This window comes from Paramormyrops kingsleyae, chromosome 5, assembly GCF_048594095.1.
Source record: "Paramormyrops kingsleyae isolate MSU_618 chromosome 5, PKINGS_0.4, whole genome shotgun sequence".
NCBI classification, from domain to species: domain Eukaryota; kingdom Metazoa; phylum Chordata; class Actinopteri; order Osteoglossiformes; family Mormyridae; genus Paramormyrops; species Paramormyrops kingsleyae.
In genome coordinates this window covers 22,934,138-22,952,877 of record NC_132801.1, presented here as the reverse complement: position 1 = coordinate 22,952,877, position 18,740 = coordinate 22,934,138, and positions in this window count along the sequence as shown.

Sequence of the window (18,740 nt, the reverse complement as noted above, 5' to 3'; positions counted from 1 at the left end):
AATAAATGAAATATGTCAAGAGTTTTTCAACATAAGGAAAGAAACGCTCAGAAAAATGGGTCCACGCTTTGGGATGCAGCATCATTCCGGTTAATTTAGCAGTATAAATAAACACAGGTCCAAAAGCTTGACATGCTGAAACTCAAATCCGGTAAATCACAACGTCACAGTGAAATTTCTCGTGGTCTGGGAGGTAAAGACCCTGGCAGTTTTGAGAGACGGAAATTTCCAGTGAGAAGTGCTGGTTGCCAGAGCAGAAGTTCTGTTTTAATTAGACTCAAGTCTCACCCCTTACACCTCCCCCAACCCAGCAACTGGACCCCAGCCAGCCCCCGTAGTGAAGCTACAGCCCCACCTGGGTTTAAGCTTGGCTGGGGGGTGGAATAGAGCATGGTCTGTGTCCCCTGAGAGGGCAGGTAACCGGCTGGCACTGAAACAACAGGAGGGGGCAAATTGAAAGGGCTGCAAATAGCTGTCTCGGGCATGGATGGGGCGGGGGGGGGGGGGGGAGCCATGCTAGTGCCACAGCACAGAGCAGATTCGAGGTTATTGTGTAACAGGTGTAGGGGTGGTGATTGGGGGGGGGGCAGCCGGGGAGCCGGTCACATTCCCAGCTGAGCCAGTGGGACAGACCTCACTCGTTCAGCTCGTGCCTGGACAAGTAAGTGTCTGTTGGCTGATTGTGTGTGGAGGGTGATTGTGTGTGTGTGTGTGGGGGGGGGGGGGTTTCATGGGGGGATGGAAAGGTAAGCCCAACCGTACCCAGCTGGCCAGGTTGTGAGTAAAAGCAGCACCTTCCGTCAGCCGAACGGTATGTCACCTGCAGAGACAGCCTGCACAAAGGATGCCATCTGCCGGGGCTTGACCAGGTGCCAGGAAGAACTGGCAACCAGCATGAGCTGGCGAGAGGGAAAGCTCCACCTTGGAGGGACTCGAGTCCCCGCCAAGAGCGCAAGCCCATAAATCTGCCGCCTCACTCGGCGTAACTTTTAACACCTTTTCCAAGCTTGCGTAACACCTTTGCTCCTCACCTGGCTTCCATTACGCCACGGCACCTCCGGAGAGGATGCCGCTCCATGCCAGGCCAGCCGGCCCCCCGCTGTATGCCTGGGCTGACGACGTGGCGCCGCGCGGAGAGCGGTCAGGGCCAGTTCCTACGGCGAGTTAGCCCTTTCATAATGCAGAATCAGACTTGTTCTTAAGCAGATCTGTAATTACTGCTCAGTGACCGTAAGGGATTTAGTCAGGATAACGTCACACCTTCAAAGAACAAATTCCGTCCAAAGAACAGCTCCATACTTACCAACAAAAGGAAAAAGACGAAAAAGGTTATACTGAGCACAATATAACCTAGTATGTTCAATGCTGGAGACAATCTCAGATCCAGGGGCAATCTATTAAAGAGTAGAAGCTGTTAATCAGGGGAGAGGTGGGAAGGGGACCTAGGCAACCGGAATGTATGTAAAGGGCTCTCTACAAAACAACAGCGAGTCAATCAAATGGCCAAGGGATGTACACTAGTGGGCAAAATTGCAAAAAACTTCCAATTTTTCGTAATTGCAGAACTTCATTCAACTTTCGAAATTCAAAATTTCCCAATGTATGATATTTGTATGATGTTCACTGACGTTAATAAACATAACCACCACTATTTGTGTAATAATTTTTAAAGCATAATGCTAAAAATGCTGTGGCAGTTGCCACAGTTTTGGCCACTAGTGTAAGTCAGTGCTGCTATGCATGGGCCGTATGTATGGACTGTATGTATGGGCTGTATGTATGGGCTGTATGTATGGGCTGTATGCGTGGGCTGTATGTATGGACTGTATGTATGGGCTGTATGTATGGACTGTTTGTATGGGCTGTATGTATGGGCTGTATGCATGGGCTGTATGTATGGATTGTATGTATGGGCTGTATGCATGGGCTGTATGTATGGGCTGTATGCATGGGCTGTATGCATGGGCTGTATGTATGGGCTGTATGTATGGGCTGTATGCATGGGCTGTATGTATGGGCTGTATGCATGGGCTGTATGTATGGGCTGTATGTATGGGCTGTATGCATGGGCTGTATGTATGGGCTGTATGCATGGGCTGTATGCATGGGCTGTATGTATGGGCTGTATGCATGGGCTGTATGTATGGGCTGTATGTACAGCATGGGCTGTATGTATGGGCTGTATGTATGGGCTGTATGCATGGGCTGTATGTATGGGCTGTATGCATGGGCTGTATGTATGGGCTGTATGTATGGGCTGTATGCATGGGCTGTATGTATGGGCTGTATGTACAGCATGGGCTGTATGTATGGGCTGTATGTATGGGCTGTATGCATGGGCTGTATGTACAGCATGGGCTGTATGTATGGGATCACTGACCCCACGTCTGTTTTCTTCAAACTGCCCCCTAACTTGGTGATCTTATGGTTTGCTTAGCAGCATAGTGAACATAACCAGAGTCACTCCAATAACTTTATTTTGCTTTGGAGTAAGCTCTGTAAATGCGTACGCCACATCTTTCAATATTGCGTAGCCATTACAGAGATTTGATGAGTTGGGCGACGATGCCAGGAAGTAAAGAGCACCAGGAGGGGAACGCTGGACGGTGAGCCCGACCACTGCAGGATACACATGCAATTATACGTGAATGGGTGTGTAATAATCATAAGAATGATGGTAATGCTTTACTTGATCGGGCACAAATACTTAGTTTAAATAATGAACTCTGCTACTACTGAAGTACAAATCATGAACAAATCCTGAACAAATATATTTGCTACTTGAGCTAAAAGATGCATCGTGATTCATTAATGATGAACAAACATGAGATCAGTATTTAACTTGTGTTATTCATGACCTGTTCCTTCAGTAGTTCCTTCAGCAGTTCACAAAGGTTTACAGAATTAACAGACATAGTAACAAATATAGTACCTGCTTGGAATGAAAGATGCATCATAATTCATTAATGATGAATGAACATGAGATCAGTATGTAACTAAGACAGTTTGTGGTTAATTAATACATAAGTAATAGTATAATACTGTATCATTTGTGCCCCGACAAGTAAAGTGTTACCAAATGACTACTAAAATTAGAGGGAAAATGCTAATATGGAAGGAAGCAGAAAAGGATAGAAGCTGTGTCAGACTCTATTGTGTTCTTCTGATACGACCCACTTTTGCTCCCAGAAGGGTAGACGAGGCACGTGTTCGGGGGTCTTTCTCTACACCACTGTTGTACTGAGTTGCTATTTTTGCACTTGGGTCTTCTTGTCCACCTCAATCATTCTGGCTGTTCTCCTCTGGATTTTAGCCCATTGACTGCTGCTGATTGGATGTATGTGAGAATCCTGGGTGGTAACTGCTTCTGAGACACTAGGACCCCTACGTCTGGCACCAACAATCACAGCACATTCAAAATCACTCGGATGAGGAATCATACTTGTTTTAATGCTTAGCTAAACAGTAACAGATCTTCTTGACCCTCTCTGTGTGATGTTTATATTCAGCTGCTGCCACATGATTTGCCGTTTGAAGGACCCGGCTTTTCACATTAATAAACAGCTATATCTAATGAACCAGGTCGCTGTGTTTTTTCAGATATCCTCCCCATACCTCTCCATATTCAAAAAAAAAAAACACTAGCTGCCCCCCCTCAGCCAAAAATAATCCCTGAGTCACTGTATTCATTTCAGCAAAGGGATAAATCGATCATTTTCCCAGCGCGTCAGCTATAGGGTGACTGTTTCCCAACAGGATGCACTTTTTCCACGAGCTGCTGAATGATAAAGAACATGCAAGGTCCTGTGAGCGTGCTTCAAACACCGCAGTCTGAGCTGAAAACCCGCTCTGGCTGCCTGCAGAATCCCCTTTAAGCAGAGCTGGGCTATACATGACAACTCAAGGATGAATTTTTGCAGACAGTTGACACAAACACCTGACTGTCGAACTAAAAAGGCCTCACCTACATTACAGCTCCCAGGGTGTTAAACTCAATAAATCTTAAGCTGGGACAGTAGGTGTGGGGGGAGAAGACAAATGAAGGGTGATTTTTTATTTTTCTTGCACAGTTATGTAAGATGAACTATAGTTTTAAGATGAATTATATTTTTTGAGACTTTTCTTGTACATACAGAAATGCTATGTATATAACGCATGTACAGACACAATGATGGCAAGTGTTATGCAAAATGACTGCGAGTAGTACTTCAGATGGTATTGTGCACAGGAATGGGAATGCAGTCCAGTCGCAAAACTGGATTGCAAATCAGGAGGCCTTAGCCTGCTTCAAATCATATACTTCTGGAGAATTCTTTGCGTATCCTTGCTAACTGGTTCCAGAAACAGAGGGAATTACAGCACCGTCCGTTGTTAGCCGGTCACTCATGCATGGCCGCCCCAGATAAGGTCCTAGTGATGGGAGACGCTCACAAGTGGCTCCTTCTTCTGAGATGAGAAGGGTCTGATCAGAGCACAAGGCCACTTGATGTGTCAACACATTGTTACCCTGTCCCCCACCCCCCCACCCCCCCAGACACCCCCAACTCTTGCCAATAAATAAAATGCAATAAAATGTGAGTCGGAGGCTTTGTTCTAGCAACTGGCCTCAGGTGAAGGTGACCTCTGACCCCCGGTATTGCAGGTGGAACAAAGAGGCCACTTGAAGCAGGGGAATGAGCACTGAGGGCTCAGTAGCCACAGAGGACTGGGAGTCAGCTGGTCAGGACCACGATAAAATATAATCCTACTGTAAATGACCCCACGTGCTGTTTGCCAGTCCCCATGGGCCTGTACCGGATAAGCAGCAGCAAGAGGGATGCTTTGTCATGTTACTGTCCATGGAATTTACCCCAATTAACAATTTTTTTCTCAAGAAAATGAGCATTTTCCTGTGTTCCTTTTGTCTCTGGTGTCTCTGGCCCAGTAAACGGCAGGTTTTAAACAGAATTTTACCATCATCTACCAGGCCAGAACCTCTGCTATAGCATAAATATAACCAGAGTCACTTGTTTTGATAATTTATGGAATTGCAAAATACTGATGATCCCCTAAATATCAGGAAAAAAATGTCTCTCAATAGCAGATCTCGCAGTTCCCTGCTTGTGGTATGTTTAATACAGTTTCCTTTAAATAAGTGACACACAATAGCTTTTTAGACAAATGATTTAATTCTGAATCATGCATATTGGAATTGCCTGATGCCTCTCTTATACCTGCTGCTTTAATGATGATTTAAAAGGGTGATTTATGAAAATGCCAGATTGAAAATATGGCAGTGATTCACATAAATATTAGACTTAGACATAACTTTGGTGAGAGTGCTTGTAGCCCGAGTACACATAAAGTTTACCCTTGGGTATTTTTTACACGATTAGTGCAAATATTGTCACTAAGGAGAGCTGTGGTTAGCAGACCTGTACAGCTCAGGTGCCACGATTCTTGTGTTGTGTTTCTGGACCAAAGACAGCATGTACAATTCAAACAGATTTCAGAAAGTGTGCAGTGACTAATCTTAAGACAGCTTTATATTGTTCTATAATTATACTGCAATGAAAGCAAATAAAGGCATTACTCTTCATGAATAGAAAAATAAATAAAATAAGTATGGCTGCCATTTACATGGGGTGGATTTCACTGGCCGTTCTAGAATACAAACGTTAGGCAAGAGTGAGATATGTGTCATCCGTGCTTGACAGAATGATGACATCAGCCTTCAACACAGGAGATTTAGGGCAAGATTAGGCCTAGAAGTTCTAACCCCTCTCCAAAACGTCGCTCATGAGAAGCTCCACCACGGATGGAGTGGAGATATGGTCTGAATCAGGGGCTGGTGACAGGTGACTCCTCTGGCTACAACATCCAGGACAGTACAGCCTGTGTTTACTGGTCAGCTGGCAAGAACAAAGCAGGCACTGAGCCAGGAAGTCAGGCAGCAGGAATACCGTGCTCCAGTTTACGCCTGAGGACCTGCTGGTGGAGGATATGCACTGTGCTCAATGATTTGATTTTGTTTGTTTTTTTTGTATGACGTTGAACATATTTTCCTAACATTATTGATTAAAACATCTCCACAGGAACTTTAAGCATTTAAAATATAGTCCATTTGCTCATGTGTAACAAGGTGGAAATTTTTAAAAACATTTTTAGCTTTTTTTTTTTTTTGCTGAAGGTGTCTAATAGTTAATGTTTATGTTTTTCAAGGTACATAGGTGGAATCGATAAAGTGTTACAGTGGAATTCCCACAATGAAATTCCGACAAATGTGTGCATGTGTGTGCATGCAATAAAATAGTGTATTGTAGCATTATTATAGGAAAGTAATTAAAAATTCGTACAGAAAGTCAACACTATAGTGTGGTCTATTAGTAGTGGGACAAAGTAAAATAATAAAACCATAGTTTACAATATTCAAGTTCTTTTGCCTAATAGAATGAAGTTATTTCAGAGGAGAATAACATCAAAGCAACGAGGCGTCTGCATTTAGGAAACTGAGGTTACTTGGTGGCTTTCGGGTGTGTGGCATCGCACACTCGCACCTCTGAGGCTGGGCGTCTGATTCCTACCTCCAGCTCTGTGTGTGTGAAGTCCCCATGTTCTCCCCATTCGGTGAGGGAACTCCGGGTTCCCTGGCCAGTCCAAAAAGATTCAGTTATGTGAACAGGCGTCTCGTAGCGTGAGTGTGTCCTGCAGAGGGCTGGCATCCCATCCAGGGTGTCCTCTTTTTCCCTCTGACACCCCTGCAGTATAAGCAGTTATGTCAGACCAGTGGATGGATTTACAGTACATGGGGACTGGAAACATTTTTGTGCAGTAATCTTGGCTTTAAGGCTACACTGGCTTAACAGTGACATCTAGTGATGTTGCAAAAAAAGACCTGTAAACGGATTTGTGGCCTAGTGGAACGAGTGAAAATGTAGATGTGGGTGATCTCACTGCAAGGGAAATTCTCCGGGTTGGATTTTCCATTTTGCCCTCTTGAAAACCATTTCAGAAACCATTTGTTTCCTTCTGCCAGATCATTTTAGACTATTATAGATCTTTCACTGTGATGTATTTCAGATCATTTTTCCTGAGTGCGGAAAATCAAAATTTCCTTGTACCCAATCCACAGATTCAGAGTTTATTGCAAAATGTGCTTTTTAAAAATAAGATATTAAGGAAAATTTGAGGAATACTGCATTTAACTCAATCACTCATGCAATTCGATCCCTCACATTGAACGTGCATGTAAATAGTTAGAGTTGCTTCTAGAGACTATCCAGGGAGTTTTCCTGCTCGAGGATGAGTTTGAGGTGAGTATTACGTTTGTGTGGTGCTGCTAACTAGGAGATCAAGATGGTTAAATATACTATGAATTCTATAGCAAGGTGACCAGTAATAACAGCTGCAATGAGAGAAATTCAAATGTCAGTATCTGCAATTGTGTTGTTTTTAGGAGTTTATATATTTAAATTAATATGCAGTCTCATGTCATATTCACACAACTTCCTGGGCAGGCTCATGGTTGGTGGCATACCAAAAATCTTAATTGTTTATTCATCAGTATACCAACTATACTTAGAGTATTATTGTATTTTCAGGTAGTCATACAATTTCAGATTTTTTCACATTCAAGCAGAAGTTTGAGCAACTGAATGTGTCTGAAACCAAATGTTGGTCCATTCCACCTGAGTACAGAGGTTTGGGCTGGGGGCTGGGGGCTGGGGGCTGGGGGCAAGGGTTTGCCCACCCATGCAGTGAGGTGATGGTCCTGCCCCAAAATGACTAACCACCTATTATTTTTTATTGAGTTTCAATAGCAATGTCCTCCCAAACAAGGGGGCACACAGCGCTACAAAGGGGTGTTTAATGGACTGGATAAATTCTAGGAGGAATGAGCGTTAACATCTGTAACCAGCTGACCCGGTATCTGGAGAAGGCTCTTGGTTATGTTGGTGGTGGGAGGTGTTTGAAATGCAGGCAATGGTGCTGATGGCGGGGGGGTGGGTCTGAAATATAAGAACAATAACTGTTCAGCTTGGTGACATTGAGAAAGAGAGACGCAGGGGTTTGATAGCATGTTGGGTGCTGTTTGGTTCTGCACTGTGGCTCATTGACGTTCCCAAGACACCAGCACCGGACGGCAGACGTCATCAGTGCAGGAGAATGAGGAAAATCCGTATCGAAGCCTATGGAAAATTCGAAGGCTTTCATTAACATCCATCCATCCATCCATCCACCCACCCATCTTTCAAGCACTGCTTTTATTGATATAACTATTGGAATATGTACCAAATTTTCGTATCGTATTCAAAGTGGGAGGCAGAGAATTACCCCATTCATCACTGAGGCACAGTCTGTGGTACTGACGCCACACCGCGACTGCGTTTTACAACAATCTGAAAGGCTAAACAGCCTGCCGGATTGTTAATTAAAATATTAAGAGGGGAAAACACGCTAGCCATTTCCGCATCCTTGGTGTATTAATTGCTTCACGCAGCAAGAGCCGGGCACCAGGTCTGTCCAGAAATCCCGCCGTTAAACATGAAACACGGCAGCCATACCAGCAGGGTACGAGCTCCTCCGGCAAATTACACAGGATTGTCACACCTCCGCTCTCTCTGGCTGCAGGGCATGCTGGTGTTCATGCCAGGCTTCTAATTAATTAAAGGAGGAGTGGGTTTTGTATTCCTGCTTTAAAGACGCCAGTAACATAAGTCTTTTAAATAAATCAGACAGAGGAGGCTCTGACCCCAGCAGTTGATGTGTTGCTGTGGTTCTGATGGTCAGCTGCAGCTCTCACGCCTCCCTGCTAAAGTCTGCACTGACCAGACCAGCAGGAACCTCCACCTTCTAGAAGCGAGATCTCTGATGCTTCATCACTGAAATTCCATGTTCTGAGCAAGCTGGCGCTGTAACAATATGAAATTGTTGAAGATGACATCCACCTCCCAAATCCCATCAGATCTACATGAAAGACAATGAAATTACAGGGAATCTCCATAGTCATTATCAAGATCGTAGTAGCATATAGTCTATAGACTAAGTATAGACTATAGAAAACTTTGGGTAAGATTTTACTCATTCTCTTGAAAAAAAAATCTATATGGTTAGTGCCATTTGTTACTGTAGTATTAATTCTTTCTCATTGAGGGATGTTTTAGCAAGTTATCTTTATTTTTGCCCTTTGATGTTTAGTTAAAAACATGCTTATACTTTCTTCATCGTATATGCATGGCATTCAGAACCTGAAATCCAGTTAAACTAGGCAAACTTGTTTGTAAAGGATTCTTTCAAAGTATGACCTCATGTTTATTTGAGCAAAACATTTATGTTCAAACGAAGCTGAAGCGATTACTTAGTGCATGGTTTTACCCTATTATCGTAATAGTTACAAAGCCATTATGGACTTTCATAAGTGGGATAGGACGTACGACAGGGGTGTAATTAGTGGTTGAAGAGACGGGAGCCAACATAGCAGTCGATCATCGAGGAGAAACCCAACTATTGTAGACAGGCTTAATAATTGAGGCACAAGTTTCATCCAACTGTGCAGCCGGAGCAGACGCAGCTGCTTTCCTCCGGCTGCGTGCTGCATGCGAGTGGGGTGTTGGATTTCTTTCAAATGTGCAACAGAAACCTGGGCGGACACCCACACCGCCCTGATGGCGGGAAACCCAATCTTCATCGATACGTCGTGCCTGCACCCATCATCTCTCCATGACACATCCTCCTCTCTTCTCCCTTTTTTAATTTAAATTTCAAAGCTGCAGAGCTGGCATGACATAAAACACGCTGTCAGCGCAGTGCCAGGGAAGCGGGGTGAACTGTTGACCAAGGTGGAACTCGCTGGCAGAAAGGAGTGAAACAGCAGCATTTCACCTGCCACTTGATACCCAGAAGAACTACCTTCCTGCAACAGGTCCTGTCAGAAAATTACAAAAGAGAACTACAATGGTAAAATAATATAAAAGCTCTGGCTTCCTGTTTTTTCCCCCTCCCCATCTCACTTCGAAATCCCATTCTTACATTTGCCAGAAATGATCTGTCAATAGAAATGCAAATTGTGGTGACACTCCCTCTCAGTGTAGCTCTCTATAACCCCTTGCCTGCTCCTTGCTTTCACCCTCTTCTTTTGTTCCTCTTAACTGCTTCCCTCTCCCTCTTGTCATTCAAGGGGTAGAGCCTACAAGGCACCTGGCCCACCCTCCTTCTCTGTCCCACCCTCCGGTGGTCCTTTGTCAGGCACATACACAAGGACGCCGGTCTTTCTCTCTCCGCCAGCTACCGACCCACAATGCATTGTGCATCAAGATGGCAACCTTAGCCGCCTGGCCCTGCGCACATTGTGTGTCGTTATTCAAGAAACCCTGCACTGGCATGGAATGCCCAGGGCATCAGCTTTCCGCTCCCCTGACAGGCGGGCGTGCAAGCAAGCGCGGGTTTAATGAATAATGCAAAGGGCATTTAGGTGTGGCTCAGGTTTGTTCATAGAAGATTCTTCTGATGTGTGCCCTTCTGTTAAGATGCCGCCTTTGCCAGCTGATCCGAAACGTAGGCTAACGCACCTCATTGCATGGGAGGAGACAATGTGGAGCAAAGACACCATGGAAAGCAGAGCCGTCCGGGAAAATGCAGTCAGATTGCGTTAGTAGAGCCTTCCGAATTCCCAAGTATTTTCGGACTGTTTTCACGGTTGAGGGTGGTCAGGAAGTACGGAGACTTTGGAGTAAGAAGAGTCTTCAGAAGGTTATAAATACAAAATCAGGAGCTCAGCGGCACAGGGTGGCAAAAACAGCTGGAGTGTGGTATCCAAAAATAACTACTAAAACTCAAACCTCCAGAAACAGGCCTGTCAAAAAACAGAGACTTGATTTCTTCTTATTATTCCTTGCGCCGAACTGGTTACGGCCCTAAAACCTGGGCCCACACGCATATGTTTCAGTACTGCATGCAGTTCCTTACCCTCCAGCGTTATGGATGTGGGGGTTTTATGTCACAGAGTACCGGCCTGCAATGCTGCCTTTATGTTGGTCCCAATGCTCAAACTAGATGAATCACCAGTAGGATACCCCAGTACCACTGGAATAGGATTCTGACAAAATGGGTCAAACCTATGCTTTCAAAAAACCTTACAGCAGCAGGAACGCCCCAATAAACTGAGTAGAGGTCAGTTTAAAGAGCCTCCTGGGGTTAGGTGGGGATGATGGTTTGAGGCCCCTTACCTAATGTATGCTGCAGTAATTGGATATTGTAGTTCTTTATGATTGATTGGCGTTTATTCAAGAGTCATGCTTTTATGCTTCACACATGTGCACAGCTGGGTATTTCTGTAAGGGCAGGTCAGATTAAGGACCTTGCTTTCGTTTACCATACTTCAACACATAACCTTGGTAGCCAAACATATACATTAATTTATCAAAAGTGCTTTCGGATCATTCAGCAAGTGGGGGACCTCAGTCTTAAGATCCCCATCTCCGGCGTGCATCAGCTTCCGCCCAAGAACATTCTTCAGCTCGCTTAGTATGAGTCCTTCGGAATATCCACACAGGAATCAAACCCAGAGAGCATCTGTGGTCCGTTTGTTTGCAAATGCTTCACTCCAAAGAAATTCCTAATTAAGTACTTTGAAATGAGGATGACTGGGTTCTTGGGTTTAAGTGATAACTGATGCCATGTTGTTACAGTATGAAAAGTCTACATGGCATCAGTAAGCAGTGACATCAATGAAGAAAGTGCTCCAGTCGAGTTGATCCTAAAGGATGCATAAGTGCACTGTCCCTCAGTCTGGACATAAAGCATCATGTGCTTGGTGTTGTGTGTGTGTGGTCCAGGTATACCTTACCTTGTGGGGACCAAATATCCCCACAACGTGATGAATGCCTGTTTTTTTTACCTTATGGGAACCAGGTTCCTGGTCCCCATATGGGAAAACTCTATTTAATAAAAATCTGTGACTGCAATGAAAAAACTAAAAATGCAAAAACTCTTGTATTTTGTTCGGTTATTTATGGTTATGGTTAGGGCAGGGTAGGGGTTAAGGTTGTCATGGTTAGCGTTAGCATTTTTCCCATAGAAATGAATGAGCGGTCTCCAAAAAGATATGATTACACAACTGTGTGTATGTGTGTGTGTGTGTGTGTGGGGGGGGGGGGCATTGTTAGCTAGCTATCCTTGCACATCCTTGTGTCTGACACAATATACCATCACTACCCAGCAGGTGTGCATTAGGAACCCAATATAACCTAGCCATGTGGAAGACCCTGGCCAGCGGTCCCCCGAGCCCTATGAACTCCCCTAAGCCCCATTTCAATCTTATTAAATAAGCAGCATTTGCCAGATCCAAGTTTTTCAGGGCTGTGGGCTGAAGGACCGACTGGAGGTTGTGAGTTCTAAATAAGAAATGCTCTGTTTTAGCACTAGTAGGTGTTAAGTACAATTGCAGTGTCACTGATAGCGATAACCCCGTCTCACATAGTCGTCAGGGTCCTCGATGTCACTGCCTTATTAAATCAACAGTCTTACCAGGATTCACGGCAGGATTATCTGATCGCCTAGGTTAGGCTTTACCTTAATTAATGGTTCACTTACAGCCAGGTACGCAGGGCGCAACACTAATGTAAATTACTGACATATTGCAGGCAGACAATTACAATGCGAGGTTCATAATTGCTGCTTTTGTGAGGCGAATGACACAGCCGACAAGCACAGCCTATATCCTCAAACTAATAATCGTTATTCTTCTCCCCTCTCATTCCATTTCCCTTTTTAATTATTCTGTCTTTCATTGTGTGTTTGAATCTCCACACTGGATAGACGTGTCATGGACGGGAGGTCGAGCCGCGGCACGGGAATGAGGGAAGAGTCCCTCACCTCTTAGCACGTCTTGGGCAGGCGTCCCTTTCATGTTTAACCCCCAGGCTTCCTGACAGCTAGCCCAGAGCATTCCCCTCACGCGTCAATCTGCAGCCAGTTCAAAGTGGCGCCCTCGCTCCCTCCTTCGACTCAGATGGAAACACCATTAAACCCAAAACTTTGAACGGAAGTATGATAAAAGGGGTGCGATCCTCTGGTCGCGATGAAAACATCCAGAGTACCCGCCGTGGGTTTTAATGATCATTATGGCAACGTATTTAATGTTCAGTTTTCAAATGTTCCAAATGTTTTGAGCAGGTTGTTAGTTTTCTTAAATTGTTTACATATTGAATCCCGCACTTATGTCTTGTTGAAAAGATAATGGCTTTAACGATAAGTGAACCGTACAATAATTGAATGAAATTGACACATAATAGCTTGTGGTTTTTCTTTGCATGACTATGCAGTATCTCCAGAAATAATGGAGATCCCTGTTTGGAGTTTCTCTTTGTTAAATAATATGGTTAGTGTATGGCATAATTAACAGTAACGTGGTTGGAAACCAGTTCAAATACTGGATTATATAAAAACTTGAGACCACTTGTTTTATGGTTTATTTTCTTTACAGTAGTTCTAACCTTCTCTACAGTGGTTAATATATAACATGTACTGTAGACACGCATAGATTCCTTTATATTGTCTTTCACTAATCTTCCTGATTTTTGATTGTTTTATCTTGGTAGACTTCCACAGAAAACCCCACAGGTCTGGCAGCTGCACTGGATGTAACTATTACTGAGATACTTAATAATAAATTCTTAGTTAGTTCTTATTTGGAACTATATTTAATAAACACGTCAGCTTGGATTTGCTTTATGAAAAAAGTTCAAATAATATGGCTGATGACTGATACCACAGTGGGCCCGGCCTACACCCATACATCTCTGCAGCTTCGCTGGAAGGCCTGCCTGCTTTATTGGTAGGAGTCAGGATGTGCCTTCGAGACAGATCTCCCAGGTTACCTGCAAGTCGGCAAGTTGAAACATGCCAAATCCTTCTATTTCTTTTTTATTCTGGTAAACACTGTGAAACACCCTGTCTAAACCGCAGACGTCAGGAAACCAACAGAGCAAACTGAGACTTGTTTGATCCTCTGGTTCCGCCCTCTTTCTGCTGCCCCAGCTCCTGCCCCCTCTATCCCATCCACCCTCCAAACACACACCTTTACCGGCAAGCAAAAATGCCACCTATCAATCATCTGGCTGCCTTCAGGGCTGGGCGGCACTGAGCTCCTCTCGTTCTTGTGTCGAGGGGCTTTGCTGACGGATCAGGGCACTGGTGAATTCCTGCGGCAGGTGACAGGGACAGCAGGTATTTGATCTGCATCAAGTGCAGAGAGAAGGAGAGGAAAGAGGGAGACAGACGATCGGCGCCAAAGTAAGGCAAGAGATGGGAGGTTTTGTAAGCAACACCCAGTGCATGTTGTCTTTATGGCACCCTGGGAAAAAAAAACAAAAAAACACACGGCCCAGGTTCCTCAGTGTGTCTCCATATGCTCTGAAGCTTCCAGGAGAAATACCCTTTGACTGAACTATGGCTTATGGTCACTCTGTCACATACTCATGAAGAAATCGACTATAATCCTTAAGCCACATGTTTACGCTTATGACTCACAGACAAATACGCAGCGTTGTTTTTGTTTTTGATGCTGGATGAACGGCTCAGATAGAATGCTACGGAACAGGAAGTTCCCTGAGCTGGAACCCTGTCCCGAAGTATGAAGCGAGCATTTATTGTTGGTATTCGGAACAGAAATTAATGTGAAATTTATGTCTTACCAGATCCATGTACTGTATAATCTGTGCTACCTTTACCAGGAATAAGCTATACTAGCAAATTCGATTGTACGGTTTGTTCTCATACTATGGCGACTTTGTGTCTGCTAACATTGGCAGGCTCAGCCGTGGGAGGACTGGTGATGACAGAACTGCTGTAAAGGAGGGCTAGAGATGCAGTGGTAGTGATAGGAGCTGCACTAAAAGAAGTTTGTATCTGGTCTGAATTCTTAGCATGAAAGCTGTTCTCTTGGGAAGTATTTTAAATAACAAACGAGCGTGAAGGCCAATCATTGAACATATTCTGGATACTATGGATGCTAGTAGTTGGTCGCGGTGCTTTTGCTGGTTTATTTGGTTTATACACCTTATAGAATGAAGACCATGAGCATGATGGAGGAGTGGAAACAGAACTAGTGCCAGATGTGTTGAGGAACAGATCTTGAAGTTCATACTCAGCCCTACATAACTGCCCAGGAATATTTCTGCCTTACAAGTCTTATAATGGTCTTTGTCGTTCCACATTAATGTAAATATTAAAAGCAAGCCTTTTGTACTTAAACAGAGAAAAACTGTAAATGAGCTATTCATCTGATCCCAACATATAAATGTTTCCTCTTTCCTCTGAAAAGTACACTAATGCTTCTTAAAAGCAGAATTAACATCAGCCCAAATCCACATGAGGGAACAGCACTGATGACATACTGTTTGACGTAGAGATCCATCCCCAATACTAAGGGGCCAGTCAAAGCTCCTCAGGGCAGCCTGTGCGAATGGAATGGGCAGAATGACCCACTAGAGCCGTGGCAATGAGACGGTTAAAAGGCTTTTCTCCTGCGCCGCCAGTCCTCCCAGCGCATGCAGCATTGCATCACACACTGTGCCTGTAAACGAGGCCGGCTTGTATTTCTTGTTGCTTTGCACGCCACTCTCCTGGCAGCCCCAGACAGCCTCCACCGCTGCCGTAACAGAACTTAGGTGGAGCACAGCACTGGCGACAGACAGGCTGCTGGGAATGGAACCGGGAACCAGAAAGGAACGTTGCAGAAGACACAAAGGACATGACGATCGGCTCCGGAATGAATCGGCCCTCCCCCACTCTACCTTGGGTTATTACCTTAGCACAGGTATCTAGATTGTTTAAAAACATGATTCAAGGCTCTGAGATTGAGATTACTGTGTCACAGCCAAGCATACCACATACAAGTTATTTCTGTGATTCAGCTACATATTAACATGTGTGGCCCAATGGTTCAATGAACATGTCAAAATGAATTTGACTATTCTTAGTAAACCAGAAACACAACGTTATATCTCAACACAGATGTTTCCAAGGACATCAACTGCCAGAAAAAAAGCATATACATTTGTGATCTGTTTCCAATTCTGATACATTTTAGAAAGTCACGACTGTCTCATGAAAATACACGCCTGAACAACAATGACCATGGCTAAGCTGTTCTCATGTTGCCATTACTCATTTTCACACATCAGCATAACATTGTCAAGTGAAAGCTACGTGCTGATTGGCTGAATGCCTCCAATCCATGTTGACCATCCTGTAAGGGCAACCATCCTCTGTCCTCTTTACTGCCCCCCCCCCTCCCCCGAAAGTAACATTAAAAGCAAAGCAAAAATTTATTCATATAGCACCTTTCATGGACAAGATCACAAAGTGCTTTACAACAGAGCACCATTGAGGACTGTTGCTAGCTAGATCAGTCATTAATTACTGTGCTTTGAAACATATAGTATTCCAGAAGAATAAGTGACTGAAACACAGATAAAAAATGCTTTGTTTCAAGGGATGTGCCCAGGGGCAGTTTTATGTCTTTCAATTGTCATGATCAATTATTTAATGTATGTAATGAAGATAGAAAAAAGGTGTGTTCTCCACAGATGGTCTTCCTGGGCACCCCCTTTTGGGGGGGGGTGGCTGATGGTTGGAGAAATTCTCAGTTATAATTCCAGCACTGCTCCCCTCCTGACAGATCCCTGTCTCACGCAGACGATTCAATGTTTCCTTTCCTTCCCATGAATGGTCGGCCTTAGTCTCCACCAGCAAATCAACTGTTTAGAACAGAATTTGTGGGCTATCCTGCTGCCCAAGGTACAGGTTTACAATGATAATTAGAATGTGATGAACTTTCAGCTTTTAAACAGATTTTTTTTTTTAACAAATATGAATATAAAATATAACTGCTCATTCGAGGGGTTGGCTACCAAAGCAACTAATACCAAAAGCATCCATTTCCCAGTCTAAAGCAGCATCTTTAGATGAATTTAGTGAGAAAGAAGAGAGAGAGAAGACTTCAAAGTTTTCAGTTTACACAGAGCTACAAGGGTATAATTACACTTCAGAAGCAAACAAGACCTCGCAGTAGAGGAGCCAGATTCTAAGGAAAACATCACCCTCATATCCATCTGCTGTAAAACCACTCAACTTCAAACGGAGCCCAGAAGATTATGCTGATCCATAGACTGCAGGATCATTCGCAGAATGCATTATCCAATGATTATACAAACTCCTGCTCACAGGTATTTTGGTACAGAAAGTACCTGTTTTAGCACATTGTAGGTGCATGTGAATATTTTCCATCATTTCACTACATAGTGTGGTAACCTAAGTTACTAACAACACAAACAAAACACAGACTTTCTTTTTGCACAGGCAGCAAAACAGAATTATGTGTCACTTTTAAAAATATGTTAATTTTATGTTTATAATAGAAAGTTTTAGGTGAGCAAGTACAAGGTGAAATGATGCTTACACGAAAATATAATAAGGTCCTTGCTCTTTCTGTTGTGTACGGACATGTTTGTGTAGTGACACATTGTCACAGTTCAGTATGGAGGCATATGAAGGTACAGTGCACAACAAAACATATTCTTCTGTTGCCGTTTTGCTGTTATGTGCTGTTCAAATTCACAGGCTAATTTCACATGAGCTTGGAAGAGCGGAGACTACTAAGTAATTACGATTGTTGCAGCTCCATCTGTCAGAGCTCCGTATGCAAGGCAAACAAGACACTGCTTTGTTGTGGGGATTCGGGGATTTCGCCCAAGGCAGCGTGTATGGCAGCGATGGAGCCACAAGCTTAAACCATACAGGAGTAGCTCACACAAACGTGATCCCTAAGCACTGCGGCTGGCAGGTTTCTTGGGGTTTTACAGGAGGTGGAGGCGCAACTGACTGAGAGCATGGCTGACAGCACAGGGCATTTTATTCGTTATTCAATTTCAAGGCAGAGTCGTGCACCTTGGCTGTTTTCTCGCTGTTTTTCTCAGGGACGCTGCCTTGTCCAGTATTGTTGCTCATTTAAAAATAAAAGCCTGGGTTATGGCGAGCTGCTGTAGGACGCCTGATCTTCGGATGTTAAAACGGGCCTCCTGAATCCCTTCCTGAGTCTCGTGGCACCCCTCCCTCCCCAAACTCCTCAGGAACCACAGTCTGTAATTGGGGACAGACCGCAGCGCACAGCCATAGATATAAATACCCATTTCTCCCGGCCTTGTCAAAATAAAGGCAGTGTTGTAAAAAAGAATCGAACATTTTTTTTTTTTTTTGTAGAGTGGCTTCTTGCTCTATTTTGAGATGGCTAAGCTGCACCTTTGCTGAAACCGGGCTGCCTATTCAGGGAATGTGTCCATTTGGACTTTTAGGTAGAAAAAATGGTCACTTTTTATTTTAAGAGGCTATTTATAATGTCAGGAAATGGGCATTATACGTTTACAAATTTCTGCAGTTCACTTAGGCAACTGGTTAGTACAGTAAATGTTCTGAGACAGCTGTACAGTTGGTTAACTGCTTAGTCAAACAGTGGATGCCAGCATCAATGTATTAAACAAAACAAAAATTGGGAGTCCGGTTACCTGGCCCAGCTAAATGTAGTTATTTAATTTTTGTGTGTACAAGTGATTGCATAATCAGCAGTGATTTTTTTTTCTAAAAACCAAATAAGCAGGGAATCAAAGCTGCTTTCCATTTCCCACTCTAAAGCATCATCTTTAGATAAGCAGGCCCTGTTAATGAAAGGCATAGAATCGGCAAACCTGTAGTGGATAGCTAGT